The sequence below is a fragment of the Ascidiella aspersa genome, chromosome 2 (assembly GCF_963924565.1).
Source record: "Ascidiella aspersa chromosome 2, kaAscAspe10.2, whole genome shotgun sequence".
NCBI lineage: Eukaryota > Metazoa > Chordata > Ascidiacea > Phlebobranchia > Ascidiidae > Ascidiella > Ascidiella aspersa.
In genome coordinates this window covers 21051577-21070299 of record NC_139448.1, presented here as the reverse complement: position 1 = coordinate 21070299, position 18723 = coordinate 21051577, and the positions used below count along the sequence as shown (strand labels likewise).

The following is an 18723-nucleotide window of genomic DNA, read 5'->3' as shown; positions in this document are numbered from 1 at the left end:
CGTTAAATATAACTCAAAACTAAATTTTCTTGCTAATATTTGAACTAAACGATAGTTTCAAAAAGCTTTTTTTCCAATTGTGTGAACGATTTATGCGCATTTTTATTCGATTTTGACTTGAAATAATTTTGACAACTTGTGTCAAAATTTTGGCTTTTTTTGACATGTTAAAAAATAATCGCCCTAGTGAAAATACTAAAGTTCATTCCTCAACTCTCGAGGCGCGAAAAATTTGGGTTATTTGACAAACTACTGAGGAAACGCGATAACCTTAATAGTTTATCTATAGTTGAGTGTTTATTCACCTTTTATGTCCGGGAGCACCTGGCAAAGAAAGTGAGTGCGAATTTTTTTGATATACCCGCAGCTTTTATTACATTGCCGAAAATAAAAATAAAAAAGTTAAAAAACATATGCCCGATATTTTGAATACGTTTTCCGTTTGTCCGCGACGCACTTGGCAGTCTTCCACGGCGCAACGGTAAAGAAGCGTTGATCTAGTTGAAAATACAGCCTAAAAACGTAATCGAAGAGGACGTAGAAAGATCATTCACGCCAAGCGCGAAAATTTTTCTCACTTACATTTTAAAATAGACTCGTGTATAGTTTGTCAAAGAGGCGGCGGGCCGTAGGTTGCTGACCCCTGCGGCTAAACTTTAATTCTGGAGACATTTCGCATTGGGCACAAAACAAATGCTTATAGTGCTCGATAGTTACCTTTTATTAAGGTGATTTTAACAAACATGCTTGACTCCACATGTTTAGGGCTGCATATAAACCACGTAAAATATCGACCGACGTGACATGTGGCGCAATTATCAAACATTACGTTAATCGTTTTTCAAAAGATGTGACGACGCACAATACAACGGCCATATTGCAAAAACATAATACAAATACGCAAAAAGTCTGATTCGCCCATTGTCATATATAAAAGATGTATAAAAACTTGTCGGCTAAGGGGTATCACTTTTATCGTTTATATAATTTTGGAAAACTGTAATTTTAAATTTTCCATGATATGTGTACTTTTAAAAGACAAAAACATGTTACAATGATATTCACATAGAGGATAAAAAAAATTGAAAATTCGCGCAAATTTTTTATGATAAATGTAGAAAAATCGAAAATTCTAGCGAATTTTTTTCAGTTTCAGTGGTAAAGTTGGCGAAAAAGCACACAGTTTTGCAGGGGGGTGCCATGGTGCCTGATTCCATTCTGATTTTTTCATTGTTTTTACTGAACATTATTAAATAAAGCAAAGTTTTGGCGTATTTACATCGATAAATCACAAAGCGAGCACAAATTAGTAAACAGTTTAGCAAATCATTGTCATCTCATTTGCAGTACCGGTACCAAACAGAACAGTGACTGGAATGGTTTACAGGCACAAAAAAGTTTTGATGAAATCCAAGCAGTGACTTCTTCCCAAAACTTTGCAACATGTTCGCAATAGAAAAAGACATGAGAAATTGTTTCAACGTTTAAATTGCAAAAAACACACCGGATTGGTTTCACTTATATCAAAAGGGAATAGCGCATCATTGGTCACAATCGCAAAAAAAAAAAAAAACTTCTCTGCCCAGCGCGCTCTGCTTCTAATAATTGCGTGTAAGCCTTTCAATCAAGTTATCTAAGGTTGGGGGTTCGGACCCCCCCCCTTTTCGTAAGTGACATTATCGCTTTTTGTTCGTTTTTGTCAGAGTTTTACTCACCGTCCGAAGCTGCGTGTTTTTAAATATAATTGGGGTCTTAGGCTAATGCGAAACCAAAATCACATGCAAAACGTCGTTTTTCGTCTTTTGTTTGGTCGACCGTAAACGCTAGATAGTTTTTCTCTTTGGCCTTTTGTTATTCGTTCGGGTTGGCTGATCAGCAAGTGTGTGTTCGGCAATTAATAATATAAATCAAGCGGTTTTCGCTTTTTTTCTCTCTGAAAACGTCCAGTTAGACGGTGTTGATGTTTCTCGCTGTTTGTTGTCTGCGGTAATGTCAGATGTTGGTGAAAGACTGGGGTCGGCACCAACTGTAATTCATCGGGCCCGTCGCCTCTTTGACAAACTATATACGAGTTCATTTCAAATACTTTTTGTCTATTTTAACTACGTAAGTGCGAAAAATTTTCGCGCTTCGCGCGAATGATCTTACTACGTCCGATTTGTTAACTGCTCTATTTTGAACTAGATTAGCGTTGCGCCGTGGAAAGCTGCCAAGTGCGTCGCGGACGAACCGAAAACGTATTCAAAAATATTTGACATATCTTTTTTAACTTTTTTAATTTTCGGCAATGTAATAAAAAAAAATTTAAAAGAAAGCCGTTATACCAAACAAAATCGCGCTAGCTTCGCTCGCCAGGTGCGCCCAAACTTATAACGGTTATCAAACGCTGAACTAGATTTACTAACTATTAAAGTTAAACCGTTTCTTCGAAGTACTACTTTTATATGTCGCGCTAATCGAAAAACAACCGGGAAAAACGATCTCCGTTTAGTATTGCAGGTGGTGACAGACGTGCTTGTAATTTAGCCTAGTCGCGTACATGATCTACCAAAATCAATCACATATATTTTACGGTCTTGGTTTAGTTTTTCGCCTGAAGTTAACGATTGCATACGAAGCGGTTTCGCAGCTGGCGCCTGGTAGAATTGTCGATAACGCACGTGTTCGCTTTGCGTCTAAATGTTCGCTTTTGCTGGACGTTAATTGGCTGTTTCGGATGATTTTTTTTCTTGTTGATGACGTCATTACCATCGCTATTTTGTGACGTCATATCCGTCACAATTTTATGACGTCATTAACGTCAGACGAAAAAAACACGGGGAATTCCCTAAGTTGAAAATTCGGAACCCCCCCTTTTTGAATTTCTGGATACGCCCCTGCGCGTCCCCTTCCGGTTTAGAGCCACTCGTCTAGTAGCTACAAATTCTCCGGGATAGGGTATAAATTAACGATCGGGTGCTGTTGCGTAAAAGGTAAAAGGATTAAAATGCACTGGGTTAGGGTTTTGTTAAAATGCAATAAAGGATTTGTCTTTCCGATGCCTATATGACATATACCAATAACATTTCAGCGATATTATTTTATTGATAAACAATCTCTGTTTATATTAAAAAAAATTAGAATGACATTAGGTAGAAAGTGTGATTTCGCAGGACCGATGTCACGTGACACGTGCAAAGTCATATAACTGCACGTGCCTGCACAACATTCGAACCTGCATTTTCACAAGTTTTTGACTTAAAGGTTAACCTAAAAAATTGTAGGCAAGCTTAATCGTCACCACTAAATATTTTTAGTCATATAACTACAACTGATACAGATTAGTTTTTGTTTACAACAGAAGAATTATTGGCATATAGGCACGTATTTTTATTTTGCCTGTATAAACTGACAGTTAATACAATTTTAACAAATAGGCATACGCATCCAAGCCACGATACTAATACATCATAAGATAAACGATATAATGTTTGCGCGAAAACAGTTCACAAAACACGTTTCTGTGTGACGATTAATCGATTTATGTGTTCAATGTCTGCTCATAAGAGGTTTTCGTGATAATGGTATGTAATGTGAACTATATTAATTTTACTGTTTTAAAAAATGAAGCGAATAGTCTTATTCAAAGAATACTATCCATTTGCCTAGACCTAATAAATACACCAGATTGATAGCTTAAGCATATTTTACTAGTTTTGTGTGCATCCAGACAATAATTTCCGTATTCAGACATTTCTTATGAGTTCTTCGCTGATACTTAAAATATCATTTTAAACACATGTCATCACTCGTCCTGTTGCAATTTCTGGATCTGTAAAATCTGAATGAATAATGGGCTCGATCATTTCGATGATGGAGTTTTTTCAAATCTTGGGAGGTAGCCATCAAAATACTATTCTTTATTAGAAACAAAGCATATTGATAGGTACCCCCACAATTTGCAAACTTTTGATATAATAGCTACAGCAAGATATAACAATTATGACGTAAAAAACAGTCTTGTTTGTTTTAGTGCTGAAACTCCCCCCACCTTTGTGCTATATGGTTTGCTTTGCGCTAAAGGTTTTGGAAAACAAGAATATTACGTTGCTTTCACGCCGCATACTTGTTACTGCTAGAATATCTCGCGTCAAAATGTTAGTTTGCAACAGTTGTATAACAAATAAACAAAAGTCCGCCTTAAACTAACAGTTTAATTGTTAATTCCAACAAGCAAAATAGGTAATCTTGGTGCTTTGCTACCTTTAAACCTAAAACTTGAATATTGTAAGTAGCCTACATTCTTAGACGGACAATTAAAGGAAGATTAAACGTTGCCATGTGCCATGTGATTTACTTTTGAAATAAATTCATTCTAACCTATTTGTGGAAAAAAAAGGCTGTGATGTCTTAAGTCAGGGATGTCCAACATTTTATTATAGTGGGCCGCATTGACACTTGAAATAATTTAATGGGCCGCAGAACCTATTGAGTTTCAAGATTAAGTATTGGCCTTTAGAGTTATATATATATAGTTTTACCCATCTAAGACTATTGGTGCGCCCCTAAAAGCTGACTGGTACATTTTGATTAGGCTAATATTGAACTTTTAAAATACTACTTGGGAGTGAAAATGACTAGCGGGCCGCACAAAAATTTCAGGCGGGCCGCAGGTTGGACATCCCTGTCTTAAGTCAATGATTTGACTTAAGTACACTTGATTCACTATTTCAAATGACATTACTTGAGTCGTTTAAACTAATGACTTTGAAATGAAATGTTTTCATTTTGAAAAGGCAATTTATAGTATAAAATGATGTTATCTATCTTATTATTTGCACATAAAACTCTTTGGTTTATATATGTTGCGTTTTGGTTATTTTTTATTTGAGTTATTGGTTATTTGATAACAAGGACTTGTCTTAGAGTTGACTTGCTCTAGTTTTGACTTGAATGGGACTTAGACATAATTTATTTTATTAAGGACCTGAGTGGGACTTAAGTTATTTCAAAATTACTTTACGGCATTGGGAAGATATAGGTAGAAAAGCGTAAAGGGAACGTCAACCGAATTGTACCACTAAGTTTAAGCTCTTTCCATGGGCGGATCAAGGGGTTTATTCATGGGACTTGTTTAGGAATGTCGTCACAGATAATCTTAAAAACATCTGTTGTTTACGAGCAATCTCACGCAATCATGCAGTTTAACTAAGCGCGAAAAAAGTGCCTTTATTAGATTGAAATTGGCGAACCTTTTAATTTAATAGTAGACGTGACTGCTCAGGCTCATCTAAGAAATTCGCACACTGCTCCAAATAACGACATTTCTAGTCAAATTTAACAAAATTTAGTACTTTCCACCAGTGTTTTGTCACATTTCATAGGACAGGAGAAAGGTCTTGAGCTAACCGCTCTCGAGATTATCGCTTTCGCAACGCTTTTCTCTACTGAAAGCCAATGTGAGAAAACAACACTTAACATTCATCATTTTTTTAAATATTGTAAATCATTAAGTTCCATTACTTAATTATTGTAATCCCACTAAATGATTCGGACTGTGGATACTAACTTTAAATTAAAAACTTATAAAAAAGGAACTACTTTATTGATTAAATCCACGAATTTTGTTAGATACAAGCACCCCCTTCAGGCCTTCAGTAAAATAAAGAGTTTCTTTCGCATAACAGGAGAATATTTGTTGTTATAAAATAAGATCTTATATGAGTAATTCAGGTTAAATTTGATATTTTCAGATGTTCAACTGAAGTATATCTGTACATTGATGCTAAGTATACAGGAAAGTTAAAAGCTGGTCTATCAAATTATTTAATTATGAAAAACAAAATACCGTACTTAACGACAATCGGATTAAAAAATGTTTCGGAAAAATTGTAACAAAAAAAAATTGAATTTAGAACGTACAGCTTTTAGTGTGCAAAACACGTTTGGGTGCAAGGGCGAATTCAAGGTTTCCGTTTGAGGGAGTAAATATAATTTTTTGAGATGTGACATCACATGTAATGTCATAATTCAAGTAATCTTAAAATGCGTGCTATTGTGTAACTTGTAAGTTAATTCATGTTAATCGCGCCAACAGCGAAAAAATGTGCGTTTATTTGGTCTCAGTGCTGGGCGAAACTTAAACCATAGAGAGAAACTAGACACATGGCATACACAAACATATTAGCACTATATTAACTTAAGCAGCCTAATGACTGCACCGAAATGGCGTAGAAAATTCGCACGAAGAGCAAAAATCATAGATTGCGTTAATATTATTTCAAAAGTAGGCTAGGTGTTAAAAGTTTTGTATTGAAATTTAGCAAAAAATATAGTGTGAGCCATATATAAGTTTACCAAATATGCTTGGAAAATACCAAAGCAATTCAATTAATGTGTGTGCCAGAGATATAACGCTTCCTGTTATTTCTTACCTTAACTCAACTTATTTCTGATTGTCGTGAGACCAAACGGCAACATACCTAAAACTTTCAGTTTCAGTAAATTTGTCATAACAAGTTTAGAAAGCGTTTTCAACAACTTAAGATGATATTAATGTTATATGTTTAGTGGCTGTAATTAAAACTATAAAGCCTTTCTTCTGCATCTATATTCAATAAGACTAAATTCCTACCGTTTTAACTGACCTTTAAAATGCAATAACTAAACAGAACCGAAAACTAAATGTGTGTAAAAACGCAAAATCATTCTGGTTATAACGCTTGTCTTAGCGTCCCGTTAGGGACTGCCCCTATTGGTGAAATGGTGATGCTGAAATGGTGTAATCGAAATATCACGTGATTTGAAGCGTCTCGTGACTGTGACGCACAAAACGCGTTGGTTGTTTTTCGCTCTTGAAACGACGGAGTTGGCTGCTGCTGTTGTTTTATACAACCGACTGGTGTTAAGGGGCTAATTTTATTAGTTTTGGCCTATATGGTTAGAGCTGGCTTACCTTTTTTCACAAAGGTTACTGTAAAATACAACAAGTTTGACTGTGTTAACAGCAAAGACTTCGAACGTGGGTGTGTGGAGTGTTTAATTCCCCTGAAATTTTAAATTAACCACGCAATTAGTGTGTACCATGGACTTTGTGGAATATACGCCGGCAATAGCACACTTTTAGTTCTCTATCGTACGACATTTTTCTAAATTACCTCGTGGGGAGATAGCAGCGGCAAAAGTTCAAAGTCGTTGGTACCTGCAGATATACAAACCGAAGCTTAGTTCCCAATGTTGGCATCACAAAAAGCTCTAGTGAAATGCGGGTCAAGGTTAGGTTACTAAACTCTGCGTTTGGAGTTTAAGGCCCTCTGGTTAAAAATGCAAAATGCATCATTTCCTGGAAGCACAAGGAGTTCTGCTGTATAGTCAGCGCAAGGGGGAATCTATTCTTTTTCAAGTTCCTGAATTCTAAACAGGGCGTATCTAGAAGTTTGTTTGGTGGAGGCAAGCAAAGAAAATGAAGTCAAAAAGTCACGTCCTAACGAGCGTCATAGTTAAAAGTAACTTACGAAACTTCCTGCTGCTGGTCAAACATGTTTTTAGACCCTCCACTATAAACATTTCAAATTATATCTCAACATAAAAATGAACAGGCCACTTTTATTTCACTACAAGGTGTTATGCAGTTTTTTTAAGGTTTGGCTTTGATGTCTGCTAAAAAAATTGGACGATCACTGTGACCCGCTTACACAAACTAACCAGGCTACTGATTTTCTCCTGCTACAAAATGAACACTGTTTCCGTTCTTCAAAAAACACCTCAAAAACATTGGTTATGTGTATAAAGTAGATGATTTTATTAAAGCAAATGTGCTTTGAGGACTTTTAATTTTATCATTGCCTACAATCTCTTTATCTACGGTACGCCTACGGTGTAGGGAACTTTAGCCTAACTTTACATTTGATGATAGTTTTGCTGTTTTATAGTTGCATTTATAGTGAAGATTGATATGTTTCGATAAAGCAGCCAATTCACTTATAATGTCATACATTAGTTTGTTTGATGAGACATTCTACGGTAAAAACGTTTTTAAACATTTTTAGAAATACACTTCTTCAGTTGGCTGCAAAACATCTTCAAGTCCTTACTATTTTGGTTTTCCAATGGTATGTCTTCTAATTTACCCGCTTAATTCTTAAAACGAAACTGTAGAAGAAGTTTGTCGGGCACCTATTTTGTGCCTATATTACCTATCTCAAAATGTGCGCACATTCTGAAAAAACTCCAATTCTAACTCTAACCCTAACCCTAACACTAACCCTAACTCCTAAACTGTAACTTTAACTTAAAAATGTGCGCACATTTTAAAGGCATTTTAAATTATGCGTACATTGTGAAAAAAGTGCGCACATTCTTAAAGGCAGTTCTAAATGTGCGCACTTTGTTAAAAAAAGTGAGCACATTTTTGAAGACAGTTGAAAATGTGTGCACATTGTGAAAAAAAGTGCGCACATTTTTGAAGGCAGCCTAAAATGTTATAGAGCCAACTCTAACTTTAACTCAAAAGTGTGCGCACATTTTTAAGGCATTTTACTGTGCGCACATTGTGAAAACAGTGCACACATTATTGAAGGCAGTTTAAAATCTGCGCACATTGTTACAAAAAAGTGCGCACATTGTTTAATGCAGTTTAAAATCTGCGCATATTTTGGCGGGCACATTTTTGCGCACATTGTGCAAAATAACGCCACGTATCCTGTTGCTATTTTAGGCAATGTTTTACATGGCTACACTGATTTACGAAAGCTTTTTACCTGCGTTTGTGAGGTCAATAAGACAAAAACGGCAACACACAATAAGACCTAAAAAGCAACAATACCTAAAGCAGAAAGATCTATCAAACCACAGTATTAAGACCAACGACATAATACAGCCAAATACGCAGTAATATCCTGTACAGCATAAAATCAAAATCTCTGAATAAGACCTAAATCTGTCGGAATAAGGTCTAAATTCATCGGAATAAGGCCTAAATTCATCGGAATAAAGCCTAAATTCATCGGAATTAGTCCTAAATTCATCGGAATAAAGACTAAGTTCATCGGAATAAGGCCTAAATTCATCGGAAGAAGACCTAAATGGCCTTAATAACGCCGTAACCTGTGGGTAGAGGGTATGGGACGATGGGGGGCCATCGGTTTGGCATCGGCCGTGTTGGTGCCAAGGTTTGGACGCCATAGTCTGACCGGCGCCGCTGTTTTTGCAACGGATTTATAGTCCCGTTTGGGGTTATTGTTGGGTAATAGGTGGGGTTACAAAATGGGTTAGTGTTGAAATTATTAGGGGAGTTAGTGATGTACTTAGGGGTGGGGTTTGGGGTTAGTTAAAGTGTTGTTTAGGGCTGATTCTGACCTTTTAGGTCTTATTACGACGGATTTATGACTTAGTCCGATTTAGACGGTAGTAATACCATTATGTATTAGTCCTATTTAGGCCTTATTCGGAATTGTGTTTTATTCTCACGTTGGTGCTGTTCTTATCTCGGCCTTTTGGCTGGAGTCCGACAACAACAAGTAAGGACATTAACAACTTTTTTTAAAGAGGACTTCAAGACGTTTTGTTGCAGCTTGACAAGGTATTTATTTTGTAGAACGTCTAACCTACTAAACATGTTTTTACAGACGTGGGGAAAGCGGGGCAAAACGCACCCCTCATTTTTCTCGTTAACGAAAATTGCTAGCGTCATTATTTGTTTACTGAACAGTAACTGTCGTCTAAAATCGCCAAAAGTTAGGCAACTTGGACTTTGCACAAACCAGGGAGGGGGAAAGCACAATAAAATTATGCGTTTGTTACTAAAGTTCAAGAAACGGACCACTGAACGGGGCAAAACGGACCCCCACAAGGTAGTCCGTTATTACCAGTACTTAACTTAAAACTTTCCGTTTTTTTTATTAGATTTTCAGTAAGACATTTTGAAACTGGAATAAAGTTACTTAATATTTCATTATTTTGTGTTTAGATCAGGGGTCGGCAACTATAACGTTCGTTATATGCGCCCCGGTCTATGCGCAGAACGCTATATGAGGCTAAATTCTTGTAGCGAAACGCGTCTCCTATTTCAGCCTCTTAAACAACCACACACAGTTTGAATTTGAAACTTGTTGTTGAACTGAAGGAAGAATCAAAGAAGTTGGCACAATACAGGAAGGAGACGGTTTCTATACAAAGGCAATGTGGCAAAAAACAATTAACTCGTGGTACAATTTCAAAAATTATGCTCACCAACTATTTGGGGAACCGGGAGAATGTGAAGCAAACAGCGTCAGTACATAACATTTCAAACGCCTAAATAAAACAAGCAATTTAACAAACAATGTTTCATTATGACGTCACACGCATAAACATAAACTTACCAAGAGTTAAGGCAAATGCAGTCAACAAAGAGCAAATTTACACTCTTTTAAAGTTCATAAGAAAAGGCACTGCAAAACAAGAGCAGCGTAAATACTACATTAAGGACAAATAATGCTGGGCGAACTAACTACTTGTGTCATCGTAGAAACTTTAGCAAAGGTTACATTTACATAATATAGACATATTACCAGGGCTGCAAACCCATATTATTCACAGCGCAACTCACAAAGAATAATCTTCCGAGTGACAAAATCGCCCTGTTACACAAAAAACAGCAATACAAACTTGTGCCACGACAGTCAGGCGAAAATGAAAGACCGCATGTATCAAAAAGTTAGTTTACAACGGTACAGCACCAATGTCGCATAGAAATCGGTAATTACTGGCAAATACGATGTAACATACCCCCCAACAATGTACGAATCCGAGGAGAACATTCACAACAAACACAAACATCGGACAGTAATTGCGAATTCAACATATACGATTAATCACGCTTAGTGTCATCACGAAGTTACCTGCACAATTTCGCGATCGGGCGTCTCAATTCACCGGCACGAGTCTTGACGATCACTTGACGCACGATTCCCTTGCGATCAGGAAGTACATCGATCACGCGACCCAGAAGCCATTTGCTCCTAGGCTGGTTGTCATCTGCCACCAGCACGACGTCGCCGGCTTCGAAATTAGTATGTCCTTTCATCCATTTAGATCTGGTCATGAGCGTCGGCAGGTACTCCCGAGACCATCGCCTCCAAAACTGGTCAGCTATAGGTATTGCACCTGCCGCCAGCGGTTGCGATGGTAACAGTCCTTTTCCGTAAACAGCCCGGGGGGCATGTTCGGCGCTGCACGTTGCAGCAGTAGGTGGTTAGGTGTTAGGGGCCCTTCATCCGTAGGATCGAACATCACAGGGACAAAGGGACGAGAGTTCAGGATCGCCTCGACCTCCACCTTCAAAGTGTTCAGCTTCTCGTCTGTTAAGATCTGCTCCGCAAGCATTTGCATTGAGAATTTTGCACGGAATTTTGCGCACGCGTATCATGCGCTCCCAAACTCCACGCATGTGGCTGGCAGTGGGGGGGTTGAAGTTCCACGCAATTTCACGTTGCTGTAGATATTTGTAAATCTGCTGTTGATTCCACTTCTTCAGTTCTTCGCGCAGTATGCGTTCACCACCAACAAAGTTGGTGCCGTTGTCACTGAAGATTTCGTCCGGACGTCCGCGACGACCGATGAAACGTCGTAGAGCTCCAATGAACGAGTCCGTCGATAAGGAATGTGATATCTCGATGTGAACAGCCCTTGTGGAAAAACAAGTAAAGATACACCCGTACCTCTTTACCTCGCTGCACCCTTGTTTTACAACAAAGGGTCCGAAGTAGTCGACACCAACCGCTGAGAACGGTGGTCCTTTGGCCTGTAGCCTTGCAGCAGGGAGGTCCGCCATCATATGCCTTCCCAAGGAACCGTTTCGTCGTCGGCAGGAGACACACTTGCCCAGAACACGTCGTACCGCTACGCCACCTTTAATGATCCAGTAGCGTTGCCTGAGGGACGACCACGTGTTCCCCATCCCAGCATGTCCGACTTCATCATGCTGTTGCATGATCACCAGGTCCGTTACTCGGTGGTTATATGGAAGGATGATTGGATGCTTTACATCAAATTCGATCATCGCTCGTTCGAGTCTTCCTCCAACTCACGAAATTCCGTCCACCAAAATTGGACTAAGCTTTCTCAGGGGCCCAGTTTTCCTTGTAGGCAAACAGCTTTGTCCTTTGTCTTAGACACCTTAGCGATTTCTTCGCCGAAACTGGTTTGCTGCACGTATTTCACTATTTCGCGCTCAGCGGCTCTGAGTTCGACAACAGTCAGGCGACCCGTCGCAGCTTGACATTTTGACGGGAACAGCTTTGGCAGCAACATCAACTTGTATTGAAGTAACCAGCCAGCAGCCCTTTTCAGGCGATTCCAGGAGTATTTGGCGATTAGACGATCAGTGGAAGACTCATTGGCAATCAAACAGACCGTTTGATCCTCCTTCCTTTCATTTAAAAACTGGAATGGCAACGGGGACAAGTCCGGTGGGGAGGCCCAGGTATCCTCGCTTTCCCCAAGAAACTTTGGACCAGTGAACCATCGACTTGATATCAGGTATTTTTTGACGTTTAATCCACGTGATGCCTCGTCGGCTGGATTTACGTTCGTGTTTACGTGCCTCCATTGACTTGGACTAGAAACATTTTCAATTTTGGCCAGGCGATTGGCCACAAACACAGGAAATCGCTTCTTGCAGTTGCTAATGCTTTGCAAAACCGCCGTCGAATCCGTCCAGAACACCGATCGGCACTCGCCCAAATCCAATTCCCTCCTCACAAGTTGGTCCAATTTGACCGAGAGAACGGCTGCAGTTAACTCCAAGCGCGGAATTGAACATGTCATTAGGGGAGCAACCCGTGCTTTACCCATCACAAACGAACAGTGAATTAGTCCTCGGTCGTCTTCCAGCCTCAGATATGTCACCGCACCGTAGGCCGCAGATGATGCATCTGCAAAGTGGTGCAATTCTGTGTTTCGCACCTTGTCGAAAACGCGTGACAACACACATCTAGAAAGAGTGACACCTTCCAGGCGCGGCAATTGATCCAGCCAAAAAAAAGCACGTCGTCCCATCCAAGCTGTTTCCTGCATAGATCCCTCTGCATGATCTTTGCCACCACAAGCACGGGAGCTGCAAAGCCAAGAGGGTCATGTAACGAACTTACCACAGACAGGATTGCTCTTCGAGTGAACGACTTCGGTTGCTTCACATCGACATTGAAACCGAACTCGTCGGAGCTAACGTTCCAACGGACTCCAAGGACTCTTTCCCACGAACCATCCAGGTTTAGCTCCTTTGCGGATTTCGCTCGTTCACTTTCATTGATAGACGCGAGTACTTGCCGGCTGTTACTTAGCCATTTCGTCAATCGAAAACCCTTCTTCTCGAGAAGTGTGCGGATGCTTTGGACCTGCAGAACAGCCTCCGCTTCTGTTGGCAAGGACTTTAGACAGTCGTCGCCATAGAAATTATTCTTTACTGTTTCGACACTTTCTTTCGGAAATTCATTTTGCAGGTCCTCGGCGGCTTGCTTCAAGCAAAAGCTCGCGCACGAGGGTGAGGAAGCAGCCCCAAACAAGTGTACTACCATCATGTGAGCAGTAGGCTTCTTCGAAACGTCATCCTCCGGCCACCATAAAAACCGAAGTGCGTCGCAATCTGTCGGCTTCGCGAGTATCTGATGGAACATAGCCTCAACATCCGCCACAAGAGCAACCTGTTCCATCCGGAATCTAGAAAGAACACCGACTAACGAGTTAGTTAGGTCAGGTCCTTGGAGTAGAGCTTCGTTCAGCGACTCTCCACGATACTTGGCGGCACAGTCGAATCCCACACGTACTTTACCAGGCTTGTGTGGATTTGTAACAGGGTGATGCGGTAAGTACCACCAGTGTTTTTTTAAGGTGTTTTGGGGGACCGAAACGGTTCTCCAGCGGTTTCCCAAATTTTGGACTTGCAACTTTTTGGTATTTAAATGAAACACTTGCGGTCTCTTAAAACTACTTAGCGGTCACCCAAACCAAACCTTAAAAAAAAACCTGAGTACCACACCACGTCTTCATCGTGCTCCTCTTCATGGATCGCCTCGGAATAGCCTTTAGCTATGTAGCCCCCAACGGTAGCGGTGTAAGCGCGGCGCAACACGTCATCACGAACAAAGCGGCGTTCCAACGAGCTCAAACGATTAAGAGCCATGACACGGTTGTTACGCAACGGCTGTTCATTTGGGCGCCACGGCAACGGAAGCATGTAATGTCCTTGTTCGAACTTTACTTCTCTCTTCATTTGATCCAAAACATAGCAATCCTTCCGTTACATCGGCATCTCGGTGCAATTGGTGTCATGGATGTCGGTCTTCCAGAGTCGTTCCAACTTCTCCTGCAGCGAGTGAAGTTAACAGAGAACGAATCATTAGATCGTGTTCCGATAGGTCCTGCCAATGCCCAATCCCAGCAGAACCTTGAACGCAATGGGTTGTTTGGTTTGCCCTTCCGTACGTCTTCCACGATAAAGGCCTCTGGAACATCCAGTCCAATAAGCAGTATAGAGCTTCACTGCAGTCAACACGTGGGAATGACAGATGCTTGATGTGTGGCAGTCTGCCCAACTCTGCTCTTCTTGGAAATTTGTTAGCCGTGATTGGCAGACAGTCAACAGCAAACACTTCGGGAAGTTCCACCGTCGCAGCACCGTCAAGCGAGGCTACGGACAAACTCACCATTTTACCGTCTCTCCGGCGGCTGTCTTCGTTTACCTTAATCGTCACACTGCTAGGTTTTCCTTGTAATCCGAGCTTATCCGTCAGCTTCTTGTCACACAAAGTGACACCAGAGCCAGTATCCAAAAGGGCATATGTGTTAACAGCTTTGCCATTGACACTGACCCGCACCGCAACCATCATCAAATTTACGGACTGGCGACCAGATGAAGCATGACAATCTTCCTCTCTCGCCGACACGACCGAGCATACTGTACGTTCCGGAGCTGGACCTTTGGTAGGGGAGAGGTCCTATTCTTTCCTCTCCGGAGGGTGCATCAGGTCGTGATGAGCTCCGTTACAGTCCTTCACAGAACATGCCTTTGGGCTATAACACCTTACTGCGAAATGTCCGTATCGAAAGCAGTTGTCGCACAACCTGCTGCGTCGGACAACGCGCACGCGGCCACTGTACGACCGGACTTTGAATTCTTTGCACTCTGTGAGACTATGATTTTCTGAGCAGCAGGGGCACAGTCGGTTCGTGGGAAGCTTGGAGGATCCAGGGCGAGCCTGGGCTCCGGGCTCTCCCTCCGTCCCAATAGCGTGACTTGAGGCATTATTACATTTAGCTTTGACTTTCTTGGCTTCACTCCGATGCTCATCCAGCATCCGACTAAAGAGTGAGTTCGCGATTCGGTCTTCAGTTTTCACAAAGTCAACGAGATGCTGGAACGAGGCTCACGACCAGTTTTTTTGACAATCTCGTCAACCCGACGCTTCCAAGCTTCCTGCATCTTAAACGGGAGGCGGCTTGCAACAGCAATCAGTGTAGGATAGTTGTTCATTTCTAGTGCTCATCAATGTCTGAAAGAGTGAGTAAACAGTCGCGCAGCGATTGCGCTAATTCGCCTAATCCAGCGACATCATTCGGACTTAACTCCGGACCATCAACTACGCACCTTACACATGCATGCGCAATAATATGCGACTTGCCGTATTGGTCATATAGCAGTTGTCTTGCTTGTCGATAACCACTATCCCTCAGTCTGTAACAATATTCAATCAACCTTCGGGCCTTGCCCTCACAGTGCTGGACCAAATACGATAATTTGGCTCCTTCATCATCGACCTTGTCGTCGATACGAGATTCGCAATTGCGAATAAATCTCCAATAGTCCATTGGGTTACCATCGAATATAATTACCTCGGGCTTGGGTCTGTTTATATGCTTCACGAGCGAGGCGAGTTCACTTTCATGCGTGGTTTGTTGCTTAACCGTTCTATTTTCACAAACCGGTAAAACTTTCGGGGTTTCTGATGTTAGGTAATCTCGATCGTCAAAGGAGGGCGTTGCGTTAGGGATATATCGCGACGGGGGATCAGATAAAGCTACACTGTCAACCACATACCGTTGATCCGAGGGGCTTCTCCTGGACGTGACAGGTGGTGACGTGAACATGACGCGACGCTGCTCCTCGAGCGGCTGCTCTCGTAATAACGTAGGCGTTCCTTCAGAACCTTCCTTCACCGTCACGTACTCTGGGTTTCCTGACACCTCGTCCCAGACTTTCTCTTCCACCTCAGCTGCTTGTAGTTGATGTTGTAGTTCTAACATTTCCATCGCGTCCTTTTGTCGCTTTTGTTCGTCTTCAGCGCAACGCCGTTCCTTTTCAACGCGACCCCTTTCTTCTTCAACGCGACGCCTTTCTTCTTCAGCGCGGCGCCTCTCTACCTCTTTGTGCTGCTGCTCCAGTTCTTGTCGTTGTGCAATTTGCTGAATTGCAAGACGCGCAAGTCGTGTTGTCGCTTTAACCCGGACTCTACTGCTAATAGTAGAACTAGAGCGCACGCTAAGACCACAAACTAATTTGTTTTCCTTTGGAACCCCGCTTCGGGTTTCATCGGGGGCTTCAGGGCTGGCTGTCTGCCAAGGTAAAGCAACATTCGGCTGAAAGCTAATGCGACGAACCCAGGTAGAAACTCGGTCGTCAAATTCATTTTTATTTTCCTATGCTTGCTAAATCGTCTGAAAGTTGAGGATAGGGTTTGTAGGCCTTTACCGTGTCCGCAAAGAGCTGCTCTAGAGTAACCAACGCAACCTCAAGAGCGTCCTTGTTGCAGCTAACCTTCATTAAGCACTCTGCGACTAGGTATTGAGTCAATACTATTGACTACTTAGTCGTTGTCGACAGTCGGCGACCACATCAGGAATGGTCAGTTTGGACAATTTTGAATTATCCATAGTAAAGTGTTGGACTTCTTTCAACCAGGAATATTTATTGGGATTTAGCCAGAGCTAAACCTTTTCGACCAATAGTTGAAACTTTATATAACGTTCGTTATATGCGCCCCGGTCTATGCGCAGAACGCTATATGAGGCTAAATTCTTGTAGCGAAACGCATCTCCTATTTCAGCCTCTTAAACAACCACACACAGTTTGAATTTGAAACTTGTTGTTGAACTGAAGAAAGAATCAAAGAAGCTGGCACAATACAGGAAGGAGACGGTTTCTATACAAAAGGCAATGTATCAAAAACAATTAACTCGTGGTACAATTTCAAATATTATGCTCACCAACTATTTGGGGAACCGGGAGAATGTGAAGCAAACAGCGTCAGTACATAACATTTCAAACGCCTAACTAAAACAAGCAATTTAACAAACAATGCTTCATTATGACGTCACACGCATAAACATAAATTACCAAGAGTTAAGGCAAATGCAGTCAACAAAGAGCAAATTTACACTCTTTTAAAGTTCACAAGAAAAGGCACTGCAAAACAAGAGCAGCGTAAGTACTACATTAAGGACAAATAATGCTGGGCGAACTGACTACTTGTGTCATCGTAGAAACTTTAGCAAAGGTTACATTTACATAATATAGACATATTACCAGGGCTGCAAACCCATATTATTCACAACGCAACTCACCAAGAATAATCTTCCGAGTGACAAATTCGTCCTGTTACACGAAAAACAGCAATACAAACTTGCGCCACGACAGTCAGGCGAAAATGAAAGACCGCATGTATCAAAAAGTTAGTTCACAACGGTACGGCACCAATGTCCATAGAAATCGGTAATTACTGGCAAATACGATGTAACAGCATAGAGCACTAATACTAGAGGCGACACTCGTAAATATCTGCAGATTGGTCACGCTAGGATGAACCGGGTAAGATTTGACGTTTTCCAATGTCGCTTGATACACTAGTGGATGAAAAAAGTTAACATGACACACTGTTGCATTCCGGGGTGTAATTATACAAACCGATCAAAGTTTATTAGGTCTTTGTTTGCCATAGGAAGACCCGATTTGGGAAAAAATGAAGAGGAAAAAGCGCACAGGACAAGCTTGCGTCATTTTATTTTGCAGTTTAGAGATCCTTGCCAAAATGACAAAATTAAACACATGTTACATAAGGAAACGTATGTTGCTGTTTTTCTGTATGTAGCTGCTCGTTTTAATAAAATGATTATACATTCAGGGCGGCGATTTGTGAAGCCCATTTTGAAAAATAAAAAATTATTGCACATGCAACAAGAAAAATATTAGCAATTGGGGCACTTCCAACATTGCCCCTGCCTACAAAATCTCATTGCAATAAAGAAAAGTTAAGTTTTATAACAAAATATATTTTGTAGGTGCATGTGAATGTTGTAGTCTATAACTTTTAATTTTTTATTAATCTTAGTCACCCAGAAAACCACCAACAGACAGACAGCCTCCTTCAGCAATGATTAGGTACTCCAATTTAAATGACTTAAAATTAGCAAGCAAAAAAATTGGAAAAGCGTTTAAAGGTCGGTAAATTTAAACCTCCCAAAAATATAAGTTTATTTGCATTATTATTTTAGGTAAATGTTCTTTTACAACACGACAGGAATGTTTTTTTATTGAACTTCATGAAAAACCTTACATTCATCCTAGTGTTAGGCAAAGAGATTATAACCATGAGGACAAACTCTCACTTTTGCCTTTTTTCTTTTGCCTTTAAGCAATGCATTCTACTTTCGACAGCCGTCACGGTCTGATTCACAATAAGAAAAACATCATCTTTTCCATTTAAGCCTGTT

General features: G+C 40.7%; 1 protein-coding gene and 2 pseudogenes across 3 annotated transcripts in view; all 3 read right to left on the bottom strand.

Annotated features, from left to right (window-relative positions):
* LOC146164297 (NADP-specific glutamate dehydrogenase-like) overlaps positions 1 to 17644 on the bottom strand; it is a 59544-nt gene extending 41900 nt beyond the window's left edge. For 2 of the 3 annotated variants that reach the window (XM_083381324.1, XM_083381327.1), the window contains exon 1: positions 6414 to 6649. The gene's annotated coding sequence lies outside the window, so the exon portion shown is untranslated. Of the gene's footprint in view, positions 1 to 6413; positions 6650 to 17577 lie in introns of those variants that run through there. The other variant, XM_083381326.1, reaches the window with a different exon arrangement.
* LOC146164299 (uncharacterized) lies at positions 11231 to 12298 on the bottom strand (annotated as a pseudogene).
* On the bottom strand, positions 14955 to 17549 carry LOC146164298 (uncharacterized; annotated as a pseudogene).
* Positions 17645 to 18723: the final 1079 nt, after the last annotated feature.